The 10,731-nt window shown below is 44.8% G+C and overlaps 1 long non-coding RNA gene across 2 annotated transcripts in view; it reads right to left on the bottom strand.

Moving 5' to 3' along the window:
* LOC150009731 (uncharacterized) overlaps positions 1-10,666 on the bottom strand; it is a 16,231-nt gene extending 5,565 nt beyond the window's left edge. The window contains exons 1-4 of one of the 2 annotated variants that reach the window (XR_016511197.1): positions 10,262-10,666; positions 8,488-8,604; positions 7,671-7,795; positions 1,984-2,161 (exon numbers count right to left, since the gene is read on the bottom strand). This is a non-coding gene — a long non-coding RNA (uncharacterized LOC150009731). Of the gene's footprint in view, positions 1-1,983; positions 2,162-7,670; positions 7,796-8,487; positions 8,605-10,261 lie in introns of those variants that run through there. The other variant, XR_016511198.1, reaches the window with a different exon arrangement.
* Positions 10,667-10,731: the final 65 nt, after the last annotated feature.

The following is a 10,731-nucleotide window of genomic DNA, read 5'->3' as shown; positions in this document are numbered from 1 at the left end:
CTATTGCACACCTAGGCTAAAGGTATACCATGTTGTATATGCGGTCCATCGTTGACTGAAACATAGTTATTCAGCACATGGCTATGCATAAAAATATAATGCTGCCACACACACAAAAGCAGATGGGGGGAATGAAATCAGAGCGCACCAAGGTCACTGGCGCCCACTTGGGATCAGGCCATTTCTCTCTGTGGGGCAGGAGATGGTCTGGGTTCCTTGTTGAGGTAGGGTGGTCAGGGAAGGCCTCTCTAAGGAGATGAGATCTGAGGGGAAACCTTTAGGATAAAGGCATCAGCTGGGAAACCCACTAGGGAGAAGTTACTCCGGGCAGAGGAAACAGCAAGTGCAAAGGCTCTGAGGGATGTTCAGAGAAAGCAAGGAGGCCAGCGCAGCCAAGGGCAGTAAGGTAGGGCAGATGAGCCACACACACACGGGGCAACAGTGGCCCTAAGAGGAGTGTGGATGTTGGTATAAGCCCTTGTGGAGGGTGGTCAGCAGAATGGCATGATCTGGTTGTGTTTCATTAGCTCACTCTGGCTGCTGTGTGGAGAATGCACTGTAGAGGGCACAAGAGGAGCAGCCAGGAGGGGTTAGGAGCTGGTGTCTGGTTGGGAAGTGATGGTGGCTCAGACCAGGGTATTGATGGAGGAACTGGAGCCTGGTGCTTGCATGAGGAGTAATTGAGAGGTGTTCCTGGTTATACACACTGGTGTTTGGGAAGGAAATAAGAGAGGAAATCTGGATAACAATTGTTTTTGCCTTGAGTGTTGTTGAGTGTCATCTTGGGTCATTCTGTTATCTCCTCATTCAACAGCTGCTTCTTGAACACCTACTGTGTGCCAGGCTCTGGGCTAGGCCCTGGGGAGCTACAGAGATCCAGAATATAACGTTGGTGTCCCCAGGAAGCCACCCTAAATGACCTGGGATTTCTGTGACACACACACCCCTGAAGTTTCAGCAAGGGACAGTAAAAAGGGGCAATGTGTTCCCCCAAATGAAAAATCCTTTCACTGAGTCAGCAAATATTTACTGAGCCCTTACTATGTGCCAAGCACAGTTCAGCAATGAACAAGGCAGATGGGGTCCCTGTCCTCGTGAAGCTTGTATGGAGCAGACAGAAAATAAACATTTTTTAAACATGTGCTATGCTAGAAAGGTTGTGAGTGGTAAGAAATTGAAACAAGAGGAAAGGGAGGAATGCTAGAGCTGCAATGTTAACTGTGGGTTCTGAGAAGTGATGCTGGAGCACAGACTTGAACGAAGAGTGAGCCCTGCAGAGAACAGATGGAAGGAGAGCTCCAAACAGGAGAAGCCAGAGCTTCACAGACCCCCAAGGGGGAGCACCTGCAGCATGGAGGCAGGTGGCTGGACCCAGTGATGCAGGCAGAGAGCAGGTGGGAGTGAGGGCAGAGAGTAACAGGGCCCACAGTCCTCAGTAGGGCCTGTGAACCATTGTGAGGACTTTGCTGGGAAATGTGAATTCATCAGAGGGTCCAGCTTGCTGATGTCCAATTCCTTCGGCTACTCTGCTGCCCTCTCCCACGCATCCATCAGCTCCCTTGTGTCTCAGGAAAGGCCAGACACAGCCACCCACTGTCACTGGCTTTCCTGAATCAACCAGTTTGGCTGTGGTCTCTCTAGGGCTGGTAATGAGATTTACAAGTCCTGCCCTGGGACTGTGTATTTGGGGGCATCTGTTCTGTTTTTATTGCTTCTGGCTAGGGCTTTGGTACTCCTTCACAGATCAAATCACTGCCTCCTGTCCCCACTAATTCCAACAGCTGGTTACCATTCACCAATCCCCTGCTTTAATTGCCAAGGGGAGAATTATAAATAAATGTGTACAAGCAAACAGATGCTGTCATTTACAAAATCGATCCACCTAGCAAAAATGCCCCACTTAGGACTCAAGTGGCATACTGCAGAGCATGTGTCTTCGTGGCATTTTTAATGAAATCAGAAAAACAATGGTGGAGATCACTAATAAATTCCAAAGGAGTAAATGGCCAAAGGCAGGGGTGGAGGTGGGGGGTAGGGTATGGGCTCACTTTGCGGATCCAACATCCGGGACCCAGAGCCATAGAAGAGACACAGGGCTCCACCGCTGTTCCTGATATGCTTCTCCTTTCTGCTTCTTCCAAACTTCTCCTGCCTCTTCAAACTGTTAGAACATCAAGTCAAACTCATTATTATTTTGTGAGGCTCAGAAGCAGTCGGCAACCCTTACTTTGTGGTCTCTGAAAGCCACAATGCAGGCTGAGGTGCAGTCTCTTTGCTGTCCTGGGTGCACAGCTAGCTACACTACCTCCCAGCCTTCCTTGTGACCAGGTTTCTACTGAGAGGCCACTGGAACCAGAACAGAACAATGGTCAGGGATGGCCCATAAAAACCTCTCACATGAGATCTGCCACCATCTTTCCCACTCATGAGCTAAAGGAAAGAGAGCCTGAGGCCCCTGCAGAGGGTGGAGCCTCAGCAGGAAGGAGTAGGGGTCCCTGACTGACTTTGAGGAGCAGAGCTTCCTAACCCTCTGCATTGGGATGCAATGAGAGGGAGAAACAAACTTACTCTATCAGGCGAAATTTGGGGGCAGTTTGTTATGGGAGGGGTCCTACTTTGATGAACACACAAGTCCCAGAATTCATTTATTCATTGAGCTCATAATAAAAATAATAATATCTAATTATCTCCTTCATACATCACAACCATCTGGTGTAATGAATGGCATGATCCCATTTTTCAGATGGAAAAACTGAGGTTCAGAAAGATTATATAACCTGATGATAATAGTAACAGCTATCATTTACTGAACTTTTATTTTTTTAATATGCTTATTGATTTTAGCAAGAAAGGAAGGGAGAGAGAGAAACCAATTGGTTGCCTCCTGAAGACTCCTCAACCAGGGATCAAACCCGCAACCTAGGTATGTACCCTGACTATGAATTGAACCCCCAACACTTTGTTGTATGGGACGGCACTCCAACCAACCAAGCCACACTGGCCAGGGCTATTTACTGAACTTTTAGTATGTGCCACACAGTGTACTAAATGCCTCAAACACAGTATCTTTTTTATTCCTCATTGAAATTCCCATATGTACTGTTATTATTTCTATTTTACAGATGAGGAAACTGAGGCTTGAAGAGATTAATAAACTTGGTCAAGAAAGGGAGACAGAAAGGGAAAAAAGAGGGAGGAAGGCAAAGAAGGGGTGGAGAGGGGAGGGAGGGAAGCAGGGAGGGAGGAATAAATGAAAGAAGTGGGTTTCAAACTAAAAAACTAATGCTGCCTATTCTTTCAATTTCAAGAAAAGATCTCTAATAATAAGCTAATCACATTGCATCTTAAAATACCAGCTTAACTCTTATCAGGCCAACTCTAGAGAACTGAAGAGCTACACACACACATATCATAAAGGTTAAAACTATTACATCAAAATAAAACATGTAGCCATTCAAATATGCATTTATTGCATCTAATTGGAAGAGACACAGTCAAGTAAATGAATTTTTTAGCAGTTTCCAATATGCAAATCACTGTGCCAAGACCCAATTACTCACTAATCAGCACATGCCTGGCTTTTAGGACATAGACTTGGAACGACACTCCATCCTTTCCTTCTCCCATGTTGGGTGGTCTCTCATTTTGAGTCAGTTATCACTTGCTTCAGCCTTTAAGTAATACCCCATGAACAGAAAGACTAGAAAGCTCCCTCTCACCAGGTTTATACTTTTGATTGGTGTCTGGGGAACAGTATAAGCAAAGGCAAGCTATTTTGCTCTAAAATCAAAGAGGAAATTCAAATCTTTTCATGTAATCTCTGACTAATCAGCTTTAATGAAGAGATTTTGGTGACTTGTTTAAGCCACGGGACATATGGGGAACAAATGGGAATTATAGAGATTTATAATCTGGCCAATTCCAATAAAGACCAGAGTTCCCATGCAAAGAACAAGTTGAGAGCACAGTGGCAGTAATGTTCCCAAATGTCAGTCATTTGAATCCTTGCCCTGAGGAGTTTCCCATGTTTGAGCATCACCAAGCAAATTATTCAACTATTTTTCTTTGAAACAACTCACTTTTTATTAGTAAACTTTGCAAGACTATGTAAAATTAAAATCCAGTATCACTCAACCTATTTAAAAGGTGTTATTAGTCAGGAAAGCTTAGGCAATGAAGCAGTAACAATTGATCCCAGGAGTTCAACACAACAAATGCTGCGTGTGTGATGTGGGCTGGCAGAGGACCCAGTCAGTGACAGTCCCAGGCAGAGGGAGGCAACAGTGGCTCAAAACAGGAGATGAGCAACTGGAGGGTGGTTTGTGCACTTTTAAATCTTCCACACACAGCCCATTGGCCATGGACAGTCACATGGCCCTGCCCAGCTGCAGGGAAAATGCAAAACATGAGGTGCACATGCATTCTGGTAAGCAGCAAGTGTCTCTGCTGCAGAGGGCAATGCCCAAGTAACAAAGCAAAACAATATGATTAAACCCTATCTCAAAGGCTGTGCTATAAGAAAGCTCTTAGTCGGAACATTTTTAAAGACAAAAAAAATTAGCAAGTGTTATAAAAGCATTAAAGACATTTATAGCACCAAGCTGAGACTGTCTCCTGGACTCCAACAAGAGAACTAAGAGAGAACTCAAAAGGCAGTAATTCTCACAAAGCAGTTTAATGTTATCAGTGTGTCCCTGAAACCATCTTCAAGAAAACCTGACTTTGAAAAGAGTTTCTTTCAACAAAACAGAAACCAGACAAGGATGAAAAGTATTTTACATACCATAAGAATCCTCAGTGCACAACAGCATCACTGATGTGACAGATGATATTTTCCAAAGATGATAACACCAATATATCTCATCTCATTAGCTCTCACAATGTGACAATGACAGACCTCCCCTAACAGGAGGAGTCTGTATTCTCTCCCCTCAATTCTGAGTGGAATTAAATCCATGACTTCCAAGGCTCTATTTTTAAAAGGTGATATATACCAGAAGCAAAGAACATGCATAGTGCCCAGGTCTTAGTTTCCAATACCAATCTCTAATAATAGGAACCAGAGCTCCTTGGAGAAATGGCGGGTTCCAGACTGATGCAGGAAATAAATATGAGTCTGGAGCATCTCCTAGTGGTGAAAGGTACGGATGTGTACACACACACACCTGTGCACACACACATGCACACACACACAATGGGGGAAGGAAAGAGCTCTAATGGCCAAAGTGGATCAATTAAAAAAACAAAATATATAACATACCATTGGATTGTAATGCAAAATATAAAACAAATAACGATGGGTAAGTACTGATATAAATCAATGGATGATTTATATAAATAAATAAATAGAATAGAATAGAATAGACAAATATTCTATGCAGAAGTCCAAGTAATTTATGTGGATTCTTGCCCTCAGGGAGGGGGAGCATAACTCCCTACTCCTGAAGTGTGAACTGTTCATATTTAGTGACTTGCTTCCAAAAAATACAGTATGAAAAAAGGAGGGAAGAGCAGTTTTACAGTGGAGAAACTTCACAAACACCAGCTCAGTCAAGTGATCAAGGTTAACATCAAAAGAAGGCAGTCATGCTTTTCCATGCTACCCAGAGAGGGGCTCATACAGTGTTGTTCTCAGTTCCTACATAACTTAAAGGGAAACAAACTTTCACAATGTCCAGAGGCCTTGATGTCCCGCAAATGAAGGAAGAGGATGTTCTCAAATTCCTTACAACAGGAATCCACTTAGGTAACACCAATCTTGACTTCAAAATGGGACAGTACATTTACAAAAGGAAAAGTGATGGCGTCTATATCATAAATCTGAAGAGAACCTGGGAGTCCTGCTGGCAGCTTGCGCCACTGTTGCCAATGAAAACCCTGCCGATAGCAGCCCCTGAGTTCACTGCTGCTCAGCCGGAGGCCACTGACTATTCTGAAGGTGCAGGTACCCTTCGTGTCTGCTCAGCACTTTCCTCCTGATGCCCAGGGTGCTCAGCTGCACTGGAGACATGTCTGCAGCCCCCTCTGCGCAGGCCACTGAATGGGTAGGAACAACTAAGAGGTCTGAAGCTGGTCTTCCACAAACTATTAATAGAATGGAAATAAGGTGGATGGAAAATAAACAGTTTCTTTAAAAAAAAGTAAGCAGTCATGCCCTGACTGGAGTGGCTCAGTTGGTTTGGAGTCATGCCTAGGTTGCTGGTTTGGTCCCTGGTTGGGGCACATACAGGAAAGTATGAGAAATTTTTCACAACCAAGGGGCACTAAGGACACAAGACAACTACACGTAATCCTGGATGGAATCCTATGACAGAAAAGGGACACTAGGTAAAAACTAAGGAACTCTAAATAAAGCATGGGTTTTAGTTATAAAAATCTATCAACATTGATTAATTGTGACAAATGTACCATACTAACCTAAGATGACAGGGAAACTGTTGGGGACCCCCGACCTGCTGAGATCCCCTGGTGTCACGGATGAAATGGAGACTCCCCAGGCAGCTTGTGCTAGGGGAGAGAAGGCCAGCAAATGTCTGAGAGACAAATGCCTCGATTGCCTTCCTCCAAGGTCTTTTATTGAGTGCAGTGAGCTTAAGGGCATATAGCATGCACAAAGCTCATCAACCAATGTTAAACAGTGCTGATTACAGAAAACAGATATTGTTCAGGGGTAACAACTGAAGGAACGTTGAGATCACCCTCAGGTCAGGGTGTGTTGGACACAAAGGCTTCAGATGGCCTTAAAATAAGGAGCGTAAGTTCATTCTGAGTTAAAGTTAAAACCTCTGCTGCTGGTACAATAAAGGAATCAAGCAAGGTAAAAGAGCAGGGCAAGATTCAAAGGACATAAAGCATTTTCTCATGGCCCGATTCCCACCAGGGCCCACAGGCTATAGCATCAAGGCACATATGCACCCAGCTTTCCTGGTTTTCCAGTCAGGTCTTACAGGCTTCGTTTCCTTCACCTGGCCTATGCAGGGCTCCAAGTATTGACACTTTCCCAGGGGGACCCCTGGATGTAGGGTACAGTGGAACTCTGTTATCTTGACAATTTTCCTATAAATCTAAAACTATTCTAAAATTATGGGTTTAACAAATATGTAAAATGCAACTTTTCTGAGCAAACAAAACTTCTGAATTATAATGAAGTCACAAAAATAAATTCACATACATATTTTTATTGTAAAAATTATTTTAGGCATCATGTAGTAGAGAAAGAGATCTTATTATGTCTGACTTTTCTAAATTTTATAAAAATAACTTTTTGCCTCTTGTCTCTCCTTCTAATGCATAATAGATTTATAATGGGAATCAGCTTCAATTCGTTCCTGGGTGTATAAGTGACATAACTAATGTATATGAGAAATGCAATATTCTCAATAGTATTTAGAAAACTGTTGAAGATAAGCAGTTGCATGGTGATGCCACTAGTTTCACAGCACTCAAAAGGGTCTGTCAGCTTAAAGGCCAATTCTAAGGCTGCTGGAAATGGTGCGGGACAGAAGTGCAATAACTCTACAGAAAGTGAAGCCCCATGGTAAAAGATTGTGGTTCTTTTCTTTTATGAAGACATTTCATCTGCACCTGTTGTTCATCTCAAGTGAGTTTTGAAAACACAAACAAGCTGGCAAAGTGTTTGTCTCTGTCTGGCTGCCAGCACCCCTACTCACTGTGAAAGGCCAGAACCCCATTGCTGATGACTCAGGAAGAGAATCAGAGTAACCTTCCAGACTCAGGGGCCCCTGCTACGGAGCTTGTCTGGACTTCTTGAGGCTGAGCAGTCTCTCCCCATCCGCTATCAAATAAAAAACAAAACTGGACTTAGAAAGGGGAGACTTTTATTTGAAAGGATTATTCCAAGAGGGGAGGGGGACTACTGCAATAGAGAATGCTGTGACTAAGGTCTGCAAGTGTCCTGAAGGTTAGGCAACAAGATGTTTTCTTCCACAGGGAGGAGAAAACAAGGCTAGAAAGGACTGGGAAGTGGGACGAGGGGATGACATGACCAGACAGTACCCGAAGCCAGTCTATTCTCAGGAGGGGCTGTCTGCTGGCTCAGGCTGAGGGTGACTCAAAGTTCAGGGGCTTGGAAGAAGGACAGAATTTAACTAGTTATGTTAACAAGCATTTTTTTTCCGATTGATTAGCAAGGACAAGCAGTTCAGCAAATCATTGCTGAGGCAAAAATGGGAATTTGGAGTCTGACTGACCTTTTCATAGGTAAACAAGGGGGGCACCCATGACCTATCTAAGTTACACCTAAGGGTGATTCTTTGCAGAGAGCTGTTTACTGGAACATGAAAGGGAGAGAATTCCTTTAACATTCACTCTTTTCCAAGAGCACAGGGCTCAGGTCAAATTCAACATTGTCATCACTCAACTGGGGATGGTAATTATAATAGTTATCTATGACTTTAATTTTTTTTAAGTACTTTGAAAATGCTAGGTGTGTAGTGAATGCACCATAAATATGTTATTCTCATTTACCTGTGAAATCCTTGAGGGCAGGCGTTGAGTTTACTTCGTGTTTTCTTTGGTGCTAGTACAGTACCTAGAATTCACTGATCTGTTGAATAGGCCTAGAACAAGCCTCAGTCTTCCTGTCTGTAAATAAAACAATCATCTTGTTACAGAAACAGGGGAGTCCAAAAATCCCCAAAGTTTGCAGCTGGGGGATGGGGAGAAGGAAGCAGCTTTTAGAATGCCTCCACATGCCTGAGGCTGGTGGCTAGTGTCTTTTTTATGCAAAATGGCTTTAATGCATCCAAAGCCTCAGGTATGTGGGAGGAGACTTGAACCAGGGAACGGTGTGGAGAAAGCACACAGATCCTGCGTGAGGTTCTGTGAATGGTTGGAACTGGTTACCGCACCCACTGTGTCAGAGGACGTAGTCAGGGATTTAAAAATAAGCGGCAGACATTTTAGCCAGGCAGACTGTGCGGATATGACTGAGGCTGAGGCGGACTGTGCTGATTACAAAAGGACTAACTATACAGTTTACAAGGAGGCTGAGAATCCATGAGGTTCTTGATTAAAAGCTGGTGGACCACATAACACAGACGAGGTCTCCCCAATCAGGATTGAATGACTGGCAGCTGCTGGTAAAGCTGAACTGTGTTTAGAAAGTAGGGAAACGGTTTCTCTAACTTTTCTAAAACTAGCCTGGTTTGGTAGTGGGGGGAGGCAAGGATATGTGTTTGTGGGTGTTTTAAAGAACATAAGACTTAACAACAGAAATCCGCAAATAACTAAATCTATATAACTGTTAAATAAACAATTCTTTTTCTTTTCACTAAACTCTAGTATTGAGAGTTATAATTTTGGCAGCGGGCAATCGGGCCCCTAACTAAAGAGCCCGTGGGTTTGTTTTCAATTGGAGCAGCCCAGAGGTTCTGTAACAATCTCCACCTCACAGGGTTGTTGAGAAAATTAAGTAACATTGAGTCCAAGGGGCCCAGACAATACCTGACACATGTCTGGTGACCCGTGACAGAGACTCTCCTTGACCTAACTCTAGTCAGGTTCTTCCAGTTAGTTTTAGCAAGAATCTTGCTGGATCGGTTTAGTAAAAATCCCCCACCCTTGGTATCTGTTCAAATTCCTCTTCCCTCAACCTTGGTATCACACTTGGCCCACTTTCAGCAAGAATCCTGTCAAGTCGATTTAGCAGAATTCCCCGCACCCCTGACGTTTCCTCTTACTATTCCCAACCACTGCCCCAGACCCTGCTCCTTGGCGTCCAATCTCTTGTACTGCAGGTTGTGCCCCATCTCTCCCCCTGTCACAACCGCTGAATCAAGTCTGCCTCACCGTCTTTTACGATTGCCATGAATCCTTTTTTAACACCACTAAATGAATCTCCTTTGCTTTTCTACCCAGAGTGCACACTCGGCGTAAGCAAAAATCCTACCGCCTCTGCCCAGTCAGTGCTGGGAGCGTGCAGTCGCACAAAACCAAACGTGCAGGGGCTCACGCTCGGCGTGGGTCGGCAGCCTGGCAGAAGGGCTCTGGCCGCCGCCCTGACACCCAGTCCTCCTCATTCCCACAGGCCGCAGATGCAGCGCCCCAGGGTTCAGAAAAACGCTGTGACTCTCCAAAAGCACAAGAGTCTGCCCCTTTGCAATAACCTTAGTTGTAAGCATTAGGTAAAAAATGATGACTGTGAAGCCGCCTACTACAGGAAGCAGCCCTCACATAAGAAACGAAGGCAGGACCCACGTGGAAGTAAAAATAAGAAGCCCAACCCTGCGCCACCACCGACCTAAAACCTTTTAACCCCGGCGGGCCCGCGGCACCCGCCCCTCCTGCAGGCACTGGGTCCGACCGGACAAGCTGTGAGAGATCGATATCCCTCGTTCAGGCCTCTGACAACTCGGAGGACACAACCCTATGTAGGGACCAAAAGGAACCAGTCGTCGCCGGACCCCAGACGACTCCACATGGTGCAAACGCGAGGAAAGTTAGCTGTAACTACTCGGGAGAGCGGACCCTCTCCTCACACGCTGAAGGGAGAACTGCGCGGGCGTCTTGCTAAATAACTAAGCAAGAAAGGACTCGCGCATGCCCCCTGCAAGGCTCGTCAAAGAGGTGCCAGTGCCGGTCCACGCGCTCTGAGAATGCCCATAGCATTCTCCAGCTCTCCAGCGCTGCGCGGAGTAGACAAAACTCTCTGCGCATGGGTAATGATTTTAATTTTCAGAATTCTGTTTTGCGCATGCGTTAGCCAGGCTT

The sequence above is a fragment of the Furipterus horrens genome, unplaced genomic scaffold (assembly GCF_987537825.1).
Source record: "Furipterus horrens unplaced genomic scaffold, mFurHor1.1.pri manual_scaffold_5, whole genome shotgun sequence".
Lineage (NCBI taxonomy): Eukaryota > Metazoa > Chordata > Mammalia > Chiroptera > Furipteridae > Furipterus > Furipterus horrens.
Note: the sequence above shows the minus strand (reverse complement) of the source record. Positions and strands in the feature narration are given on the sequence as shown.